The sequence below is a fragment of the Pseudochaenichthys georgianus genome, chromosome 11 (genome assembly GCF_902827115.2).
Source record: "Pseudochaenichthys georgianus chromosome 11, fPseGeo1.2, whole genome shotgun sequence".
Classification (NCBI taxonomy): domain Eukaryota; kingdom Metazoa; phylum Chordata; class Actinopteri; order Perciformes; family Channichthyidae; genus Pseudochaenichthys; species Pseudochaenichthys georgianus.
Window position 1 is genome coordinate 29,561,426 of NC_047513.1, and position 21,233 is coordinate 29,582,658.

General features: G+C 43.0%; 2 long non-coding RNA genes and 5 other non-coding genes across 7 annotated transcripts in view; all 7 read left to right on the plus strand.

Annotated features, from left to right (window-relative positions):
* The first annotated feature begins 1,216 nt into the window (after positions 1-1,216).
* Positions 1,217-1,337, plus strand: LOC117455663 (small nucleolar RNA SNORA26). The gene has a single exon (XR_004553109.1). It is a non-coding gene; the product is annotated as a small nucleolar RNA SNORA26 (small nucleolar RNA).
* A 120-nt stretch (positions 1,338-1,457) lies between these two features.
* The window catches only part of LOC117455015 (uncharacterized), a 39,638-nt gene continuing 19,862 nt past the window's right edge, over positions 1,458-21,233 (plus strand). The window contains exons 1-3 of the long non-coding RNA XR_004553051.2: positions 1,458-1,719; positions 1,966-2,064; positions 2,259-2,432. This is a non-coding gene — a long non-coding RNA (uncharacterized lncRNA). The remainder of the gene's footprint in view (positions 1,720-1,965; positions 2,065-2,258; positions 2,433-21,233) is intronic.
* LOC117455681 (small nucleolar RNA SNORA16B/SNORA16A family) lies at positions 1,757-1,894 on the plus strand. Its single transcript, XR_004553126.1, has one exon. It is a non-coding gene; the product is annotated as a small nucleolar RNA SNORA16B/SNORA16A family (small nucleolar RNA).
* LOC117455682 (small nucleolar RNA SNORA16B/SNORA16A family) lies at positions 3,797-3,930 on the plus strand. Its single transcript, XR_004553127.1, has one exon. It is a non-coding gene; the product is annotated as a small nucleolar RNA SNORA16B/SNORA16A family (small nucleolar RNA).
* LOC117455013 (uncharacterized) lies at positions 6,829-8,245 on the plus strand. The gene is made up of 5 exons (XR_004553050.2): positions 6,829-6,984; positions 7,179-7,357; positions 7,531-7,603; positions 7,840-7,908; positions 8,081-8,245. It is a non-coding gene; the product is annotated as an uncharacterized lncRNA (long non-coding RNA).
* On the plus strand, positions 7,640-7,770 carry LOC117455706 (small nucleolar RNA SNORA44). Its single transcript, XR_004553149.1, has one exon. It is a non-coding gene; the product is annotated as a small nucleolar RNA SNORA44 (small nucleolar RNA).
* Positions 7,946-8,016, plus strand: LOC117455665 (small nucleolar RNA SNORD99). The gene has a single exon (XR_004553111.1). It is a non-coding gene; the product is annotated as a small nucleolar RNA SNORD99 (small nucleolar RNA).

Consider the following 21,233-nt stretch of genomic DNA (forward strand, 5'->3'; position numbering starts at 1 on the left):
AGTAGAAGTACACCATGTACCTCTGAACTGTAGTGGAGTAGAAGAACAAAGTAGCAAAACATTTAAATACTTCAATAAAGTACAAGTATCTCAAAAGTACCCAAGTATAGTACTTGTTGAGTTTATGAACCTAGTTACTTTACACCAGATGCCATAAAGATAGAAAGACTCAGCCTTGCACAGAGGCTTGAAAATACATTTTCAAAATGCTCAACAGTGCTGCCAAAATTATAAACTGACTGCTACACAATTAAAATAAATGCTTTTATATATTTCTATTAGATGTGACTCTTTAGCGTTTCTGTTATTATTAACACTGCTGCTTTAGTTGTTCTGACTGCTAAAATCCTCTGTTATTCCTCTTTTTAAAGCCGATATTCCGTGGGGTCGGGGGGCTCGGATCCTCGTCACCTTTTCCATACCTGATGAGTTTGCATCCCTGGTATAAGTTACAATTCCAGAGACATGTGCATAATATATCTATGTGTTCCCCCTTTACCTGCAACATTTAGATTGAGCCAATTCTAAAACATCAGATGGGCTCAGAACTACCAGTGCCACTAAAGGAGGTAGGGTAAAGTGGAAATGATGTCCAACAACTGATTTATACTCTGTAAAAAAACAACAAAAAACATTTATTTTATCACTCCAGTGCAATTGAAATGCTCTGGGAAGTGTCTGCCTAAATCACATTGTACCTGTGACTAAGCACTACTTATGTAGCCCGTTCTGTTTTTGCAGGATGAGGGGCAGAGCCAGGTTTGCCTCTGGAGGGAGTCCAATCTGGTTCCATAACGGATGTTCATTCAGGTGAGCCATCTGCTGGCAAAAATGCCCCGAACCACGGTTTCTCCTTCGACTCCACAGCCTTCACGGAGGTAGAGGTGAGTAAAGTACTGTTTTACTCATGCACCCTATATGGCTAGTATTTTACTAAACATCTGGCAACACCATGCAACAATGACTGAATTGTATGTTTATGTTCTGTAGCTTCTTTCCATGACAAAAAAATCAAGGTGGAGGGACTCCGCGTTTTAGAATGTGGAGACGTGGAGCTGCTACAGGAGAACGGACCAGGATCGCAGAAGATCGAGCCATTTGGTTGAAGTACGGACTTCCAATAGTCGCCATGCCAGGGTTTCATTTAATCTTTACTACGTTGGCATCTGTGCACGTCACATGCATTTAAAACTTGAACACACACCATGCCCCCTATTTGCCCACCCTGGACTAATAAATGTCCTTGGTGATTAACACAGGGGGGCACATTGAATCTCTCATAAACCTGTAGTGAAGGAACACCGTCCTCTCTGCGGATCCTGTCGGGAGAAACAAACAGAAATGCGATGACTCGGTGAAATGTCTTTGGTTGTGTTCAACCTACTGCACAACACGGTTCATGCAATGGTAGTAAACCTCTGCGGAACACCTTTTCTTAATCTATCATTCAGGTATGGACATCTCCCCATTGATCTGATCAACATTGAGAGATTCTCCACTCGCGTGGTGGCTCTGGCTGAATATCGACTCGGCTGCAGGAGTACGAGATTCATTCAGGAGTTGAAAAAAAACTCTTCTCCAGGTCTTTTCAACTTTCCCATAAGGTGCTTGGCGATTATCGGTCTCGTGCCGGTATTTAGCCTTAGATGGAGTTAACCACCCAAAATAGGAGCTCTACCACTTGGGCTCTGCAACCATGGATGTCTGCACAGAAAGCAGGTATGTTTTTATCTCTGTCTAGACTAAATAGTATAAACCAGGCTCCTATCAAAGCCGTTCAGGCTCTACTGTAGCTTAGAGCGGTCCACTGGATGCCGAGAAGAAGACTTCCACCGACGGTCGCTGATCAGTTTAAATATTAACTGTTCCAGCAACATTAAGGGGAAGGACATTTGGGACTAAATCATAAGCTTTATGTGTTTAAAATGTCTTCTGTGCTAATTGCTGTGCTCCATCTTTCTGCAGGTCTGTGAAACATTAAGAAGTGAAATGCAGATACTTTCTGAGTTATATGAATATCGACTCCTGCGCTGCAAGGTGGCCCCAGCTTTACTCTGAGAAGTGGTGAGTTAAAGTGCAATGTGTTCACTGTATATACATTACTCTGGGACCAATGATGTTTTTACCAAATCTGTCAATCCCCTGAATCTCTGTGTTGATACTTCCGGTCCTGATGGTCCTCCTGAGTATTCCATTCCTCATGGTACCTCCCCCAAAGCTCTGTTGGTCATTGAGCCTAATGCCCTTTTCTTCTTCAGGTTGGAGCTCGTCTGATCTCCCATGCCCTGTTCAGGTACTGGGGCACCCCCTCCTCCCTGCTGGGGAATAAAGTGGCTACAGTGATGGCGGGGCAGGAACCGAGCAGGGTGACCGGAGAGGGCTAAGGTCTCCTCCAGAGTGATCCCTCCCCCAATGCACCCCCACCGTCTGAGGTAGAACATCTGAGTTATATTTCAACTATAACGGGCTACAAAGAACATGCTCTACATTCTGTGAATATGTGACTCCTATCGTTCCTAAGTGTCAGTCGGGTGATAAACATGTAAAGCCAACACACACAAAACATTATTTATTTATTTTAAACACTTGTATTTGGATGGAATGAATACCTATAGTGATAATTCAATGTAATATCTTTTTTTACAGTCTGGTACCTTTTATAAAAAAGGTAAAATGGCACTGATGGTATCCAAATGTGGCCAAAGTTTAGTTTTTTAAACCCCTCTAAAAAGGTCAAATTTCACTTGTTTTGCCTCAATCTTGATGCAGGTTACTTATGTTATGCTTTGGATTCCTAAAGCTTTTAGGCTACTATCCCATCATTCAAGGTTGGTCTTCAGAGGGTCGCTGTCATTGATGCGTTTTGCACCCCGGGCCGTTTTGATATTCCGCTGAAGTATACACTGTGACTTAATAACTCTTTATTTATTTTTTCCGACGGAAGAGGTCAGAGGGCCTAGGTATAAAGGTCACGGCTCGCCACTGACCGGGACCCTCTTCAGTCGCTGTCAGCTTCAAGCCTTCCGAAGGAGAAAGAAGAGCATAACCTCCGGTAAGATACAAACATTCTTATTTAATGTTACAAAAGTGTATAGTTGCTACATTTAGCTTATAGTGAACTGAAAAGGAGTATTTTATCTTGTCAATGACTGGCTAACATGCTGAAACCAACGAGCTAACGTTAGCTTATGTAGCTTAGTAACTTTTATCACGTGTTTCAGTTAGATTAAGCTAATAGCTATACTGGCATGTTAATGTAGATTTTGTTTTACCAGACATTGCGCTCCCTTATTTTGTAATTAAACACCTGAAGATATGATGATGCTAGGGTATAATATCTAAGGTTAGCTTAACGCTAACACATGTGAACCACATGTCAATGTAACTTTTATTTCATATGCTTTCTGCATTTTGATTTTCTGCGGTAATTCAACACACTGGCTTGAAATTAATTACATTTATTAAGATGGTCCATTGTGTCCTCTTGACAAAATATGCTTTACCGTTTGAAATAATTAAATGAGCTTAAACATCGTTTCGTGCCTATTTTATTTATAGTATTCTGATTATTACCCTTTGCAGCACAGAGCATGCACTGACTTTCTCATCTGTCAATGATGAGGTCTTTTCAACTTTCCCATAAGGTGCTTGGCGATTATCGGTCTCGTGCCGGTATTTAGCCTTAGATGGAGTTAACCACCCAAAATAGGAGCTCTACCACTTGGGCTCTGCAGCCCTGGATGTCTGCACAGAAAGCAGGTATGTTTTTATCTCTGTCTAGACTAAATAGTATAAACCAGGCTCCTATCAAAGCCGTTCAGGCTCTACTGTAGCTTAGAGCGGTCCACTGGATGCCGAGAAGACTTCCACCGACGGTCGCTGATCAGTTTAAATATTAACTGTTTCAGCAACATTAAGGGCAGCTCTCTCCTCAGCATATTCCTTCTCCCATACACCCAGACCCACTGGCAGAGGAGGCGGCACTGGTCTCCTGCTCTCTCCCAAATGGAGCTTTTCCCTCTTCAAGCTACCTAACTTCACTCCTTCCACCTTTGAATTCCATGCCGTCACTGTGACCCATCCTATACAACTGACCATTGTTGTTCTCTACCGTCCACCAGGAGCCTTGGGGGACTTCTTGGATGAATTAGATAATCTCCTCTCACACATCCCTGAAACTGGCCCTCCCGCTGTACTTCTCGGAGACTTCAACCTCCAGACGGGGAAGATAGACAAACTAACATCTCTGTTAACCACCTTTGCTTTCTCACTGTCTCCGTCCCCACCGACTCATAAAGCTGGCAATGTCCTCGATCTCATATTCTCAAGGAACTGCGCTACTTCTAACCTCTCTGTAAACCCGCTCCACACCTCCGATCACTTCTTCATTTCATTCTCTTTACCCCTTTCCAAACATAACAAACTAATCTCTTCTCATCCTGCACTTGTCCGCCGTAACCTCCGTTCCCTCTCCCCCTCTACCTTTGCCTCCTCGGTGCTCTCAGCCCTCCCTTCCTCTGACTCGTTCCAACTCCTGCCTCCAAACTCTGCTGCAGAAACTCTCCTCTCTACTCTCTCATCCTCTCTGGACTCTCTCTGTCCTCTCACATCTCGGCAGGCTCGTCAGTCCCCTCCTGCTCCCTGGCTCAATGACGCACTGCGTGCTAATAGAACCGTCCTTAGGGCAGCAGAGCGGAAATGGTGGAAATCCAAGCACCGTGACGACCTCCTAACCTATCAGGCTCTCCTCTCCTCTTTCTCTGCTTCCATCTCTCAGGCAAAAAGCACTTTCTTTCAAGATAAGATCCAATCTTCCTATTCCAATCCTAAAAAACTATTTTCCATCTTCTCCACCCTCTTGGACCCCCCCAAAGCCCCTTCCCCCTCCTCCCTTCTGTCAAGCGACTTTGTTAACCACTTTGAAAAAAAGGTTTACGACATTCGCTCTTCTTTTTCTGACTCACCCCTACTCACCGCCGGATCACCTGAGCCACCTTCAACCGGCACACTAACCTCCTTTTCCCCTCTCTCTCCAAGTGAGGTTCTTACCCTCATTACCTCTGCCCGCCCTACCACCTGTCCTCTGGACCCTATCCCTTCAAACCTCCTTCAGACTATCGCTCCTGATATTCTACCGTTTCTCACCCATTTCATCAACACTTCTCTAACTTCTGGTCACTTTCCACACACTCTCAAGGAGGCGAGAGTAAACCCTCTCCTGAAGAAACCCACTCTCAACCCGTCTGATGTTATAAACTACAGGCCTGTCTCTCTCCTCCCGTTCCTGTCTAAAACACTTGAACGCGCTGTCTTTAAACAACTCTCCTGCTATCTCCATCAGAACAACCTTCTGGATCCGCACCAGTCTGGTTTCAAGGCAGGCCACTCCACAGAAACTGCTCTCATTGCTGTCACTGAGGAACTGCACACTGCTAAAGCAGCCTCCCTCTCCTCTGTCCTCATCCTGTTGGACCTGTCTGCTGCATTCGACACGGTGAATCATCAGATCCTCCTTCGCACTCTCCATGAACTTGGAGTTTCAGGCTCTGCACTTTCCCTCCTCACCTCATACCTCAAAGACCGCACCTACAGGGTAACTTGGAGAGGGTCCGAGTCCGACCCTTGTCAATTAACTACAGGGGTCCCTCAGGGCTCTGTTCTTGGTCCTCTCCTCTTCTCCCTGTACACAAACTCGCTCGGATCTATCATTAGCCCGCATGGTTTTTCATACCACTGCTACGCTGACGACACCCAATTAATTCTGTCCTTTCCCCGCTCAGAGACCCAGGTCGTCGCACGCATCTCTGCTTGTTTAGCTGACATCTCTCAGTGGATGTCCGCTCATCATCTCAAGCTCAACCTTGACAAAACTGAAGTGCTTTTCCTTCCGGGAAAAGATTGTCCCTCTCTTGACCTAACTATCAACATCGGCCCCTCTGTTGTTTCCCCGACTCAGACTGCAAGGAATCTGGGTGTGATCCTAGATAACAACCTGTCGTTTACTGCAAACATCGCTGCTACAACCCGCTGCTGCAGATACACGCTTTTCAACATCAGGAAGATACGCCCACAGCTGACCCAGAAATCGACGCAGGTTCTGGTCCAGGCTCTCGTCACCTCACGCCTAGACTACTGCAACTCCCTCCTGGCTGGTCTACCTGCATGTGCCATCCGACCTCTGCAGCTCATCCAGAATGCAGCGGCTCGTCTGGTCTTCAACCTTCCAAAATGTTCCCACACCACGCCGCTCCTCCGCTCCCTCCACTGGCTTCCGGTAACTGCTAGAATCCACTTCAAGACACTGGTACTTGCGTACCATGCTGCGAATGGATCTGGCCCTTCCTACATCCAGGACATGGTTAAACCGTACACCCCAGCACGTGCACTACGCTCTGCATCAGCCAATCGACTCGCTGCACCCTCGCTGCGAGGGGGACCCAAGTTCCCATCAGCAAAAACACGTGGGTTTGCTATCCTGGCTCCAAAATGGTGGAATGAGCTCCCCATTGAAATCAGGACCGCAGAAAGCTTACACACCTTCCGGCGCAGACTGAAAACTCATCTCTTTCGACTCCACTTCGAGCGATAGAATGACTAACAAAGAACTGCTAACAGAGCACTTATATACTAATATAGGACTGGCTTAGCCAGTTGAGTAGCACTTGAAACGATTGGCTCTTTGAAACCTGATGTTCTTATATGATTCTGTTTTCCTCAAGGTTGTGTCTTCCTGGTCGAATGTACTTATTGTAAGTCGCTTTGGATAAAAGCGTCAGCTAAATGCAATGTAATGTAATTAAGGGGAAGGACATTTGGGACTAAATCATAAGCTTTATGTGTTTAAAATGTCTTCTGTGCTAATTGCTGTGCTCCATCTTTCTGCAGGTCTGTGAAACATTAAGAAGTGAAATGCAGATACTTTCTGAGTTATATGAATATCGACTCCTGCGCTGCAAGGTGGCCCCAGCTTTACTCTGAGAAGTGGTGAGTTAAAGTGCAATGTGTTCACTGTATATACATTACTCTGGGACCAATGATGTTTTTACCAAATCTGTCAATCCCCTGAATCTCTGTGTTGATACTTCCGGTCCTGATGGTCCTCCTGAGTATTCCATTCCTCATGGTACCTCCCCCAAAGCTCTGTTGGTCATTGAGCCCAATGCCCTTTTCTTCTTCAGGTTGGAGCTCGTCTGATCTCCCATGCCCTGTTCAGGTACTGGGGCACCCCCTCCTCCCTGCTGGGGAATAAAGTGGCTACAGTGATGGCAGGGCGGGGCAGGAACCGAGCAGGGTGACCGGAGAGGGCTAAGGTCTCCTCCAGAGTGATCCCTCCCCCAATGCACCCCCACAGCCTGAGGTAGAACATCTGAGTTATATTTCAACTATTAAAAGTGGCTGTGATGACAAACTTGCCCTCACTGATTAGATCTGATTGAGACAACTTAGATAACTGAGCCACTTTTGCTAACAACTAAGCCACTTTAAATAAAAGGTGTTTCATTTAAACTCAGTTTCTGCATCTTTCTTAAGGCGACCATGGTGGCTGAGCACGAGGCACTGATCCTGATGCTGCCGTGACTTCATGAGGATGTCTCACTTCAAGGTAATTTAAAATATCTTGTATAAAATGAGCTATTCGCAGCATGCTATCCTAAGGACCGGGGCTTGTCTGTAGCTCTAGGGTTCTCCAAGTGCATGCCAGATAAAAGGTCGGTCTTTGACTGTTCTGGCCTCTTATGCCATCAGCAGCCACTCAACTGTCCAACAGATCCTCACCTCATCATGTAGAAATGCTTACTGCGCAGCCACAGTTCTTTTAATGCTGTTCTCTTCCTGCAGGCATCAATCTGCCCATGAGATCTAATCCGATGTCCTTGGGATGCAGAGGCTCCATGTTCCTGCTGTGAGGTATGTAAGGAGATGTGTCTGCATCATTTCATACATTCCTGATCTATGATGAATTTAAAACAAGAGGACTGTTGGATGAAACTCGCGGATATGGGACTGAGATCAGATCTTAGATAATGACCTCAGAACAAGTGTTTGAATTTCACTAAATGTAGTTTCTTTGTATTCTCAGGTGCAGTGCGTTGAAGGCAGCAGGAAGACGGTGAAGGAGGACGTAGCGACTGGACAAAGTGCTATATGAGTACAGTCTGAGTTCTCTGTGAAGGATTTCTTACAAACTGTTCAGCTGAAAGGTTTTTCTCCAGAACAATTGTTGAAATAAACATCTTACACGGAACCATTTTGAGAATCCCTTTATTGATATTCTTGTATTACACATGTGAAGGACATTTGGAGTTTGTGATGAATACGTTGCACAACACTTGTGGTGCAACAAGCATCCAATGCTTAGTTCAAAAAGTTAATACATAACATTAAAAATGATAAAATACTTCCAGACACAGCACATTCTGAGGGCTTGGTTTTAAGGGGGGGGGTAGGTAAGTTTCAGAAACCGGCTCGAGATACACTTTTTGTTATATTCCATGGAATGCTCTTAACATCCCGATAGCAAAGAATATCTGAAGTGCTTTGACAAAAAATCCATAAAAAAATGTCATCTGTAGAAGCCGTAATACTGTAAAAAGTACAACCAATCATCTGAGCCGGCCCGGCTAAACGGATTGGATGGCCTACCTGCCTGTCAGCCTTCCATCGGGGCACAAACTTATCTCGTGCCCTCATTGGTCATGGTTCGTGTGTGTTGGAGGAGGGGCTCTGAGGAAGTGGCAGATTTTCTCCAGTTGAGTATTTTCAAAATCTGGCGATCTCGAGCGGGTTTCTCAAACTTACCTACCCCACCTTTAAATGAAAAAATGCATGAGTTCTTTTTGAAAAATCAGGTTGAAATTGTCCTTTAATCTCACTATCATGTCTAGCTTAAAGATCAAACTGAAGCACAGGTAACCTGTTTCAGACGTCAGTAATGTGGTCTTTGACTAATACTAAACTTTTAAGAGTGATTTCCTGCTACTTTGTCTCTGCAATGCCAAATAGATTTAAATACAGTGGCAACCCCATGAATGGTTTCAGGATGCTTTACTGTTGGAATGACAGGAGTGATGGTAGCGTTAACTTTAGTTCTCCGGACAAGCTTTTTTTTGCACTTCCCACATGGGATGAAATGGGATTCAGATAAAATGACCTTACCCCAGTCCTCAGCTGTCCAGTCCCTGTACCTTTTGCAGAATATCTGTCCCTGGTGTTTTTCCTGGAGAGAAGGGGCTTCGTTGCTCCCCTTCTTGAAACTAGGCCATCCTCCAAAGTCTTCTCCTCACTGTGTGCAGATGCTCTCACACCGGCTGCTATTCCTGATCAAACAGTGCTCTGCTGGTGCTCCGGTCCTGCTCCTGATCAACTAGGAGACGGTCCTGGTGCTTGCTGGACTTTCTTGAGCGCCCTGAAGCCTTCTTCACAACAATTGAACCTTTTTCAGGATTAAGTTCATTTTCATAGCAAAGAGGGATGTTGAAATAAATTTCTATTCATCTAATCACTCTTCATAACATGCTGCAGTATATGCACATTGCCACCATCAAAACTGAGACGGCCGACTTTGTGAAAATGTGTATTTGTGTCATTCTCAAAACGTTTGGCCACGGCTGTAGATCTCTAACACATCCTTGTATCAGAGCCGTGTGCAGCTCATAGCTCCAGGGCTTCTACTTTTACCTCGGGGTTTAATGTAAGACATTTCACAAATACCAAAATGTTGGCGCATAATTCAGTTATTTTTATTACATCGGGTGCACATGTCCTCCTCATAGTAAATAAATATCGCTCTACTGCACATCACTTTATTTCCTTAGTCTCATGTATTCTTCAATGTACCTACAAAACGGTCAAACGGAATTTAATGCAATTTCCAGGTAAACATAGAACTTCTATCCTTCCTGAAAGTAAAACACTCACCACAGGATGCTTTGAGTCTGGCTGGAGTTCAGTGGAACTCAGGAGAAACTAAGGAGAAAGCAGAAGAAGCCACTCCAGGAGAGCAGTTTTTTATAAAAGCAATGATAAGATAAGGGTAAGTATTAATAACTGTCGACATATTGCTTTCCCAATTTATAATGCAGTTTGAAAAAGCTTATTATTCTAAGCCAAAAGCTCAAGTGTCTTCATATTGTTTAAATAAATGGACTTCATTTCATCAACAAGGCCAGGACCCCCACTGACAGACAGTGACTGGTATCCACCCCATAATAACATTACATTAATGTACATCATGTGAACAACATATTTTTTTTAATACTGTGAGCCATGTTCAGGCTAAGCTCTCTGCATGTTGCACACATGTCTGCACAGCTCTCCACTTTAAGGGTAGATTGCCATATATTCATTGTCCTAAATGTGGTGACTATTGCCACTCCATATCAAGAGGGATTTGCCAAACTGGGTAAATTAGTTGGACGAGTGTGATTTCCATTGACGACGACGTTTTTTGCTTTTAATACCATTTTATTTTGTGCTCGGCGACATGGTCAGAAAACAGTTTGTTCTTCCAGTCCCAATTCACACACCTGTACCAGGGACATCAATGATATGCTGTTGCCCCACTGCGCCATCTAGTGTTCAAAATACAACAATTAACAGATAACTGAACCCTCGAGGAACCCACTGAGGACAGAGGAGACAAACAAGTGATGGTAATAATCTTGATAGTTATTGAAAACAGCCTCGCGGTATTTCACCCGCTCCAGATTGGCTGAGTCGATGTTCTGGAGGAAAATACCGTCATGTGATTGGCTGTTAGTTTAGCTTCAACCTGTCTGACTCTGTCTGTTGAGCTTCATTGTTTTTACATTCATCAGATTATATTCTATATAAACGGACATGACCCTCCCTTCAGTCTCTTTCGGCTTCAAACCTTCCGAAGGAGAAGGAAGAGCATAACCTCCGGTAAACTTAACATAATCTTATTTAATGTCACAAAAGTGTATATTTGCTATATTTAGCTTATAGTGAACTGAAAATAAGTATTTTCTCATGTCAATTACTGGCTGACATGCTGAAACCAACGAGCTAACGTTAGTTTATGTAGCTAGTAACTGTTATCACGTGGTTCAGTTAGCTTAAATTAATAGCTATAATGGCATGTTAATGTAGTTGTGTTTCCGGGGAGAGGGCCAACTCTTCATCATTGTAAGTAAAACATTTAAATGACGAAAGTATTTATGTAGGGATAATGTGCAGCAAGGCGGTCATTATGGGGAAAAGAACACCCGACAGGCAGATCAGGAGCCCGACGCGTAGCGGAGGCATCTAGATCTGCATGAAGTCGCTGCACATTATCCTGCTTATTACATGGCCACATTCTCAACAAAGTAACGATATGACTTCCAATATTAATTTAAATGCTGTTATGGATTTAGAAAATGTTTTTATTAATTTAAAAAATAGTTGTATTTATTTAAATGGCCATACATCCGCAAAGAAAAATAGTCCGTTGTTACCGTTTGAAATATGTAGCAACGGCAGGAAAGTGGAGCTTTTTGATTACAGATTTGAAAACATCGTTGCTTGGTTTAAAAGCAGCACAATTCATTATGTCAAACCTTGGAAAGTATCTAGATATCCCTGCCCTAATGCCAAAGTAACTGGCAACTGAATGTGTTTCCGCTTGATGTCCATTTGGACCGCTGTGTAAAAAGGAAGGTTTCTGCCCGTTACTTCTCCGCTGTTTTGTTGTCGCTCTTGTCTCGTCAGTTCGAAAAGCCAAACTTTACTGTATTCAGTTCAATCGATCGGAGTTCTTTGTGCAGATGTGAGCGTCCTTAACAACGGTCAATATATCCTTGACAGCGGTCTGTCTGTTCTGGATTAACAACGTGTCGCGTGTTCTGAATTGAGCAATCAGAATCGCGAATTCAACTAAGGCATGTCATAATGAGCTTTAAAAAGATGTGATAACGACTCTATAATAAAGGGAGCATCCCTCTTCCTCTCCTGACAGGCCATGAGTATCACTCATGTAGCTGGCTGTGCTTGCTGGCTGTACTTCAGTTGTGATTTTGCGCTTTATATTTAAAAAAAAACATCTTCAATTTCAGGGGTGGCACTGGGGTTTCCTTAGGAGGGTGCAGCCCCATGTCTCAAGAATCACTGGTCTAAATGGTCGTTAATAGTTTTCTGATTTGTGTAAATGTGTTTTTTTTTTATTTGCAGTATTCCATCTTGGATGTCGCGGTGGCCCGCCTGGCTTTGTACGCCCGAGGGCTACAGGTCTTATGGCACTGCTTCCAGCTGCTGGAGGGCAGCTGAGGCTCCGCCATGCTGCGGAGCAAAAAGTGGCGACCCTGAAAGGGGAGGTGGTATGTTCAGGTACTGGGGCACCCCCTCCTCCCTGCTGGGGAATAAAGTGGCTACAGTGATGGTGGGGTGGGGTGACTGGAGAGAGCTAAGGTCTCCTCCAGAGTGATCCCTCTCCCCCAATGCACCCCCACAGTCTGAGCAGCCACTCAGCACTGAGGTAGAACATCTGATGAACTAGTTGGACAAAAACACAGGAACTAACATTAACCTAATTGAGGAACTGACCTCCAACAATAAAATGTCATGTTAAAAGCTCCTTGAGCCAATTTATTTCAAATAAGTAATGCAACTTAACTCCAAGACAATTTGTCTAAAAAAAGTGCACTCAATTTCTTACGGCTGTATTTGTGTCCTCAGTTGTTGAATGATTGTGATTGAAAAGCCTAGGGAGTCTGGTAAACATTGCAAAGAGGGATTTGTATTCCTTAATAATATTCATAAACGTAACCATGTTGTAGCCTGAGAAAGGCTAAACCATATCAAAGAATACATTTATTAACTACATTATCTCATTTAGCTGTAGCTTTTATAAACAACAACAAATACGTATTGGGCAGTCATTGAACCAGGGACCCTGCCGTCGTGAGTCAACTGCTTTCCAGCTGAGCCACAGCACACACATTAAATCTTCCTGAAAACATTGACACATATGTATTCCTGTATTTATTTGTTTATGTTTTTATTCCTACATTTATTTTTGCTTGCATCCATTTATAGGCTACTTATTGACATGTTCCAACCTATGTAAGTGAGGGTCTCTCGTGATTCCATCGTGTCACCGGGACAGGAAGGATAATGTGATTCTTATTATACATCCATGGGTATTATGAGCGTTGTGGTTCAACGGTTCAACCGATCTGAATCGCTTCGTGAAGCAGTCACGTGGTATCGACAGGCAGCGAGGCTTCGTTTGTCATCGATGACGTCACTGGCCCAAAACGATACAAGCCTCGAAACATGCTTCACAAAAAGCTTCGGGGATTACTCGACACACGCTCCGAGGCCTCGGCGCAATACGTAACATCACTACTAACCGCCTTCTGGAAAAGCTTCACAAGTACGTCGGTACGCAAATGCGCTTTGTGACACAAGTGACGGTACGCATTTCAGATTACGCACATAACCTGCGTACCAGTTGCACCCCTGTACCAGAGCCATATTATTACTATTATATGGCTCTGCCCTGTACTACAGCAAGAGTATTCTCCGTCGGGACTTCCTGCAACAACACCACGCCGTTATCAAAGATGTTCTATTGAGAAGACGATCACTACGTGACAAAAGTTTTCAAAACCGTGGCTACTGAAATCAATCTTACTAACTGCTGTCTGTGCAATTTACTCCGCGAGTTGGCAGACTTTATTTTGCTTACTTTAACATCATTTTTCATGGTGGGGCGAAGCCATTTCTTGGTATGGGTGTAGCCTACCCCAGCCATACCCTGGCGCTGCCACTGGTGGCACGTATGGGGCGGGCCATTCTGCATGCGTTACATGCGTTAAATATTTTAACGCAATTAATTCAAAAAATTAATTACCGCCGTTAACGTGATAATTTTGACAGCACTAATTTTAACGCAATTAATTCCAAAAATGAATTACCGCCGTTAACGCGATCATTTTGACAGCATTAATTTAATCTGAACCAGCAAAGTAACTAAAGCTGTGAGATACATGTATTACAGAAAATAGTGCAATATACCTCACGGAGATGACTGGCAGAAAAGGAAAATACTAAGTAAAGTACATGAAGCTCAGAATATTACTTCCTGTACTTAACGTATCACGCAGGGGTGCCCACCAGACTACAGACAATGTGGGTTAAAACTGAGACATGTTAAGACGTATTTTTAGGGAGTTCAAAAGCACAGCGACTTCTGTAGCTTGACAAAATGTAAAGAAAGATGTGTCATCTATTGACATCCAAGTAAAGACTGAATCAGATTTAAGCTGGCAATAAATATCAAAGAAAAAACTCTAATAAAAAACTAAAATATGAGGCAAAATACCATACAGGCTTATATGTATTTCTTATTTGTAACTGACACCAACTAATTTAACTAAATGTGCATTATGATATTCTACATACAGTAGTTACAATAATCATATGTGGGGTCATTTAGATGCCGGGTAGTAATAAAATAAATAATAACAGAATTATGATGTTAATATGTATTTTATGTTTACTTTTCACATCTGTGATACCGACTCATTTCCTGTGTGCAGGCAATTCTCAAAAATGAGTCATAAACATGATGAAAAAAAATGTTGGGAATATATTTTTGCTTTTATTTTTTCACACGTGATTCCAAATTATTTTCTTAAATAATGTGTTAAGCCAAGTTTCACAAAAGTCTTAGACATGATATTAATATTAATAATAGTAATACATTGTATTTCAAAGCGCCTTTCAAATCACACAATGACACATTACAATGACATAGTTTGGAAACATTAACAACAATTCACTCAATATTCTCCCCCCTTCTTGATCCCCCGTCCCTCAGTTCCTTCCTCACTTGCTAACTACTTTGAGAAGAAGATAAATTACACCACCTGTTCATCTTCCTCACACCCTTCTTACTTCTTTATCCCCCCTCCCTCCAAAAAAGATTCTTTAATGCTACTTTCTTGTTCAAACTGACAATTGTGATCATTTTTAACATATGCAAGTTAGCATAGATGGCAGTTTCTATGTGCTTGACCCTACCGGACATTTCTACATTTTCACAATGGGGTTCATTATGCTGGCAACTACACTATTACATGCAAGAAAATAATTACCAACTTAAGAAAGTACATTTTTTTGACATTACCAAATTAAGAAAATTTGTAAGTTCGGGAAAAACCCGGAGCTCCCGGTGTTAACCCTTTCCTGACACTAATAGCTAAAGATGAGGATCTGCTGTTATGTGCCGCCTCGTCTCCTTGCCTCCCGGGCTCTCCTCTTCACTGCCTTTGTGATCTTTCGGAGGTCTTCCAGAAGGTTCTCCCCCTCCTGTGTCGTGGCGCTGTTTCCGGCTCTCAGGGAATCGTACAAACCGAGCATGTCTGTGAGAGTTTTGATCTGATCTTGTTGCTCTTGATTCTGGCTTTGGAGAGTCCTGGTTTCTTCCTGAACGGCGCTGATCTTCCCCTGCAGAGTGTGTTCGCTTCCGCATTTTTTCTGCACGTCGTTCAGATGTTTGCGCAGATTGTTATTCTGCTTTGAGGCAACTTTTTTCAATGCCTTCATCGATTTGTACTCAGCTTCAAACTCATCTTGAGCTCTGAGCTTGTCTTGAAAAAACGTGATGTCCTCCGCTGCCTTTTCAATCTCTGTCTGCAGGGTGTCCTTCAGTCCCTTCTGAATTGTGTATTTTTGCTGCCAATCAGATTGACTTAGACATTTTTCCTGGACTTCAGTGAGAGTTTTACTCAGCGCGCTTTTCTCTGCCTGGAGGGGTTCCTCAGAGGCTTCAAGGTGTTCAAACTCTCCCTTAAAGTGTAGTCTCATCCTGATCTGCTCGTTGACGTCATTGATGCTCTGTTGCAAAGATACATTTCCCCCCTGCAGTACATCCACACGGTCGGATGCTTCTCTGTGCAAGGCCTCCAAGATCTTAAGACCCTCTTGCTGTTTGTTAAGATCCTGGAGTTGTTGTTGCAGGGTGACTTTCTCGCTGCTCATGGCATCTATAGATGTTCTCATCGCCTCGTAGTCTTCGTGCAAACCTTGTTTATTTTGGACTGCTTTGGTCAAATCCTCAATCCTATTCCGCAACAGGTTATTCTTTTGCGAGAAGGCCTCTTTCTGAACTAGTTCTTCCTGATAAGACTCTTCTAAATCTTCCAAAACCTGGAGCTTCTCTTTGAGCGTTGAGGCTTCCTGTTGCAGGGTGGCATTTTGAAGACACATGGCTTGTTTTGATTTTTTCATTTCGTCCAATTTCTCCTGTGCGGCGTTTTCCTTTTGAAGCTCTTGGCATAAATCTTTGATATTTTCTCTCAAAGCCTCATTTTTCTGGAGGATGGAGTCGGTCTCAGCGTTGGCGAGATTGAATGATTCCTTCAAACCTTTGAGTGGCAGAAGCCTCTTTTCAAGCTGGACTTTTTCTCTCTGTAAGGCCTCATTTTGACGGCGCTCTTCTTTCTTTGAGGCGTTCATTCTGTCCAGCATCTCTTGGATTACGATCTCATTCTCAAGCTCGTTGTGCATTTTCTCAATGTCCTGTCGCAAAGTATAGTTCTGCAGGCAAATCCCCTGTTTCTCTGCCTTTGCTTGGTTGTATTTGTCATCCAGGACCTTGAAAATAGTTTGTCTTTTCTTAAGTTGAAAAAGTTCTCTTCTCAGGACGTTATTTTCAAATTGAGTTTCCGCTGTTACCCATATTAGTGTTTTTTTTGTTTCCGCCGAAGCATTAGAATTGATAAGAGCTTCCTGCAACCCTTCAATTTCTTTTTGGAGCTGTGTTTGCCCCGCTAATTCAGCTTGCTGTTGTGCTTTCATCACGTCGATTTCCTCCAGCTGTTTTTGCAGGGCAACGCTTTTTACACTTAGTTTTTCACATCGAGCGTGCATTGAGGCAGTTTGCTCCAAGGTCTTTTTAAACCGGACTTCAACATCGCTGTTATTTAAGATCCTTTCTCTGAGCGACTTGACCTCTTTCTGAATGAAAGCTAATCTTTGCCTTGCAGTTTGATCCGCTGCCTGCATGCTGTCATATCTCTCCCCCAAAGACCGAAAGCTGTTGAACTTGTTCTTTATACTGTTAACTTCAAGATGGCAGGACTTTAACTTTCCGTTGATAGCTTCTAGCGCCTTACTCATGTTATCGTAGTCGCTATTGGTTTCCCATACATCCGAGCAGGAGGCCATGCTTTCTGAAGAAGACATCGTAAGATAGACAGTATGCTGGAATCTTAATGGGGAAAAAAGGTATGTTTAGGTCCTAAATTCTAGCTGTGTTGTACGTGTCGACCGATCGCCAAGTCTGTATGGAGTGAAAAGAATCATTCGTTTTAGTCCTACTTGTAAACTGGTTGGAATGTCGAAGGGAATTTAAAAGCCAATGGCGCAATGACATCACTCAAGGTTCTAGAATACGATTGGCTGTTATGAGGTGTTACCCTGGCAACAGTGAAGTGGCCTTTTGGAGGTGTCAAGGCAATGCTTAGACAAATTAAAGATGGCTGCGAACGAAAGCTTTTCTATTAAATATTCTGTTACGTTTGGACCAATCCGCGGACTTCCTCACACACACACAGGGTCGCCCCTCCCTACAGGCCAATCACGCAGGCTGCATGGGGCCCCGCCTTGCGCAGGGGGCCCCGCCCAGAGCGCCTCAGCTGCTCTGCGCAGTTCTCCGCTCAGTTCTCCACGCACCCTCCGTGAGAGTGAGAGGTGACGAGGGGAGCACGTCTGTAACCCGACACCGTTGCAATGAATCGACATCTGACCAATCACGGCTTTGATACGGCCACTAGTGCAGGTGAAGAGATGTCGGTGAAAAGACAGTTTCAGTGCGGCGCAAGCAAGAGGGAAAAAAACAAAACATGAAGAAACTAGAGCATCACCCGAAGGTGGGTTATTGTATGAGACAAATTTACAACTTGCGAATGTTGTATAAGTCAAATTGCCAATTGCCATATTAAAACATCAGCTGCAATTCACGACATGAAGAAGGCAGTCTCTGCAGAGCATATAGGCTAATGGAGATGCAGTTATTTCCAGCATTCTTTATTTAACATTCATTCAAGTATGAGATGCCTTTTATCTGCTAATGTACAGGAGGAAGATAAACTGTCTGTCTATTGGCTTACATAACAGTTAAAGTTTACAGCCTAAAAAACATGGAGCATTTTTTCCCCTTTCATTAATTTTTATGTCAATTTGCACATTTCATGGTGATGCTCAGCCTCTCCCCTTAACTCCTAACAGTCATCATCATGTCAACAACAACACAGAGAAATACTGACAGAAATGTGTGTGTAGTTGTTGGTACATTGCTGACAGAGGGAACTACGTTTGAATACAGATTTAAGAAATATCAGTTTTTGAGCATGTCATAAGCATGTTTTGTCTTGACTATATTACAACTATATTATAATAAAATAATATAGTATTTATATTATTGAATTGATTATGATTATTAGTAGAAGTAGTTTATTTGCATTAATTATATTTTAATCTTTTTGAGGCTAGTATTTGGCAGGAAATGCAGACGTATTCACCTGTAAACGCATACTGAATGACATACATGCACATTTACCTCACTGTATAAAAAAGTAACTGTTGATAATGATAATAAACAGGAATTATATTTGCAAAGTAGCCTACTTTGTTTCCGAAAAAAAAAAAATTCTCACTCCTGTCGGTTGGGGTGGGGGCTCATCTCACAATGTCGCTTGGGGCCCCAAGTTGGGCAGGGACGGCCCTGCACACACACACACACTTGGCGGGACTTTGCGAGGCTCGCTGCTGCGAGGAGCGGGACACTGTGAGCTGGCTCACTGGTGTGGGGTCGGCGAGACACCGCGGAACTCAGCCTGGGAAGACACAAACTCCCAGCCAGGCTGCGGGTGTGTGTGTCTCAGGCTGGGTTTCGCTGTGTCTCGCTGTCTCACACAGACGGCCACTGGGCTCACATGGAGGGGGGGGGCAGGAGATCCAACAAGCCGTTTAGGACAGAGTGAATACACATACTATACAGAGATGCTGTATGAGAAACCAATGTGAGTTTGGAACATTGCACATTATAAATGTATTTTAGTAGACCTCAACAATGGAATTATGATCAGTATAAATGGCCATGACACAGGATCTTTAAAATAGTCTATCAAAAGGCCTACAGTTCCCTCTTCTAACCCAGTTTAACTTATACATCTTGACATATTTCAGCTATAAATCACCAAAACGGCATACAGTGAGGGGTGAAAGTTCACAATGTCAGAGGTAGTAACAGCTGTTAGCTGACACTTTTAACTAACATAAGCAAATATTAAGTGTTTCATGTTACACCTTAAATGTGCTACTCATCGTCTTTTCTCACACATTTAGTGCTGATGACTCCATACAAAAATACCCCTGGCTGGTTCTCCATAATCTATTGAAAGTAATATGATGCATAAATTAAACTCAGCTAGATGTACTGTAGTCAGCAAGCCTTTATGAGACAAAAGATCAGTGTTAAAAAAGGTAGAAGATAAATGAACATGCAATGAGAATGTAAACCTTACAAGTGTATTCCCATTGGTATGGCCTAATGAAATATTTAAAGGGGACCTATCATGCAAAATGCACTCTTGTATGTCTTTTATACATGAATATGTGTCCCCGGTGTGTCAGGGAACTCACCAAGTGTCAGAAAATAAAATCCTCTCTCTTTTCCTCTATACCCAAATCTCTAAAAAAGGGGCTGTAACGGATCTGATACAGACTGATCCAGAATTGAATTCTTTTCTACGTCACAAAAGGGGTGCTCCGCTTAGTGGTCAATTCTCCACCTATCAGGGGAATGAGAGGTTGGGCCACGGCCGGCCATTGCGCTCGAAAGCGCTGGAGACGCTGTAGTACATATGCCAGGCCTGTAAGTGGCGCTGTAGTCTGCCACAAAAGCAGCGAAGAAGACTTCCCTTGCATGGTTGCCATGGTTGCCCTTCTGTTTATTCTCCGCTGTGGCTCTTTTTCTCCCTCCCCAAGGCAAGCGTTTGCGCCTCCTACTTTAAAACAAATGAATAATGACTCTATATAATCATATGTAAGGGATAATGTGCAGCGACGCGGTCATTATGGGGAAAAGAACACCGACAGGCTGATCAGGAGCCCGACACGAAGCGGAGGGATCTAGATCGGCATGAAGGCACATTATTATTACATGGCCACATTCTCAACAAAGTAACGATATGACTCCCAATATTAATTTAAATGCTTTTATGGATTTAGAAAATGATTGTATTGATTTAAAAAATAGTTGTATTGATTTAAATTGACATGCATCCGCTAAGAAAAATAGTCCGTTGTTACTGTTTGAGTTTGAATTAACGTAGCAACGGCAGGAACTGCTTCGATAGCGTTTTTGAGGAGCTTTTTGATTACAGATTTGAAAACATCGTTGCTTGCTTTAAAAGTAGCACAATTCATTATGTCAAACCTTGGAAAGTATCTAGATATCCCTGCCCTAATGCCAAAGTAACTGGCAACTGAATATGTGTTGTAGTTTGATGTCTATGTCTGGACCGCTGCGTAAAAAGGAGGGTTTCTGCCCCATCACTTCTCTTCTTACTTCTATAAGAATAAAACACGGAGGACGGAGATCTCTTTTTCTCCCCCTCTTCTGACAGCCCAGCAGCTGATCTCAAAGCACGCTCCCCTCTCCTGCAGGGGGGCGTGGTCAGCTGCAGCTCACAGAATCAGCCCTCTGCAAAAACAGTGCTGGAAAGAGCAAATAGAGCGAAATGAGGCATGGCTAAAATGCAGGATCTGTTTGGTATTTTGAAAACTATATTTATATACTTTATATAGGTATGGCCCTAAAATATATTGTTCAAATATAGCATGATATGTCCCCTTTAAATAAATAAAAAGCATCAAAATATAGTGTCAAATGTGAACAGTCAAATCAGCCCCTCCCTGAAACTATTTTAACAAATACTTGAAATATCAAGCCTTCATGAAAGTAGGATTTACTACAGGACTGTTGCACAGCACGGATTTTAGTTATGTGTAAACTATTACTGAGTTTATTTGATCTGTGTTGATAAAACAATAACAAGCTCCTCCAGCAGAGGGAGCCCCCATCTCTTCCCTTTGACAGAAATATAGTAATTTAACAAGGTACAAGTACATGTCCTGTATTCTCAAATATACTTAGCCTAAGTAAAAGTTTAAAGATGTAATCATTAGAAATAGTAACAAAAGTACTCATTATGAAGCCC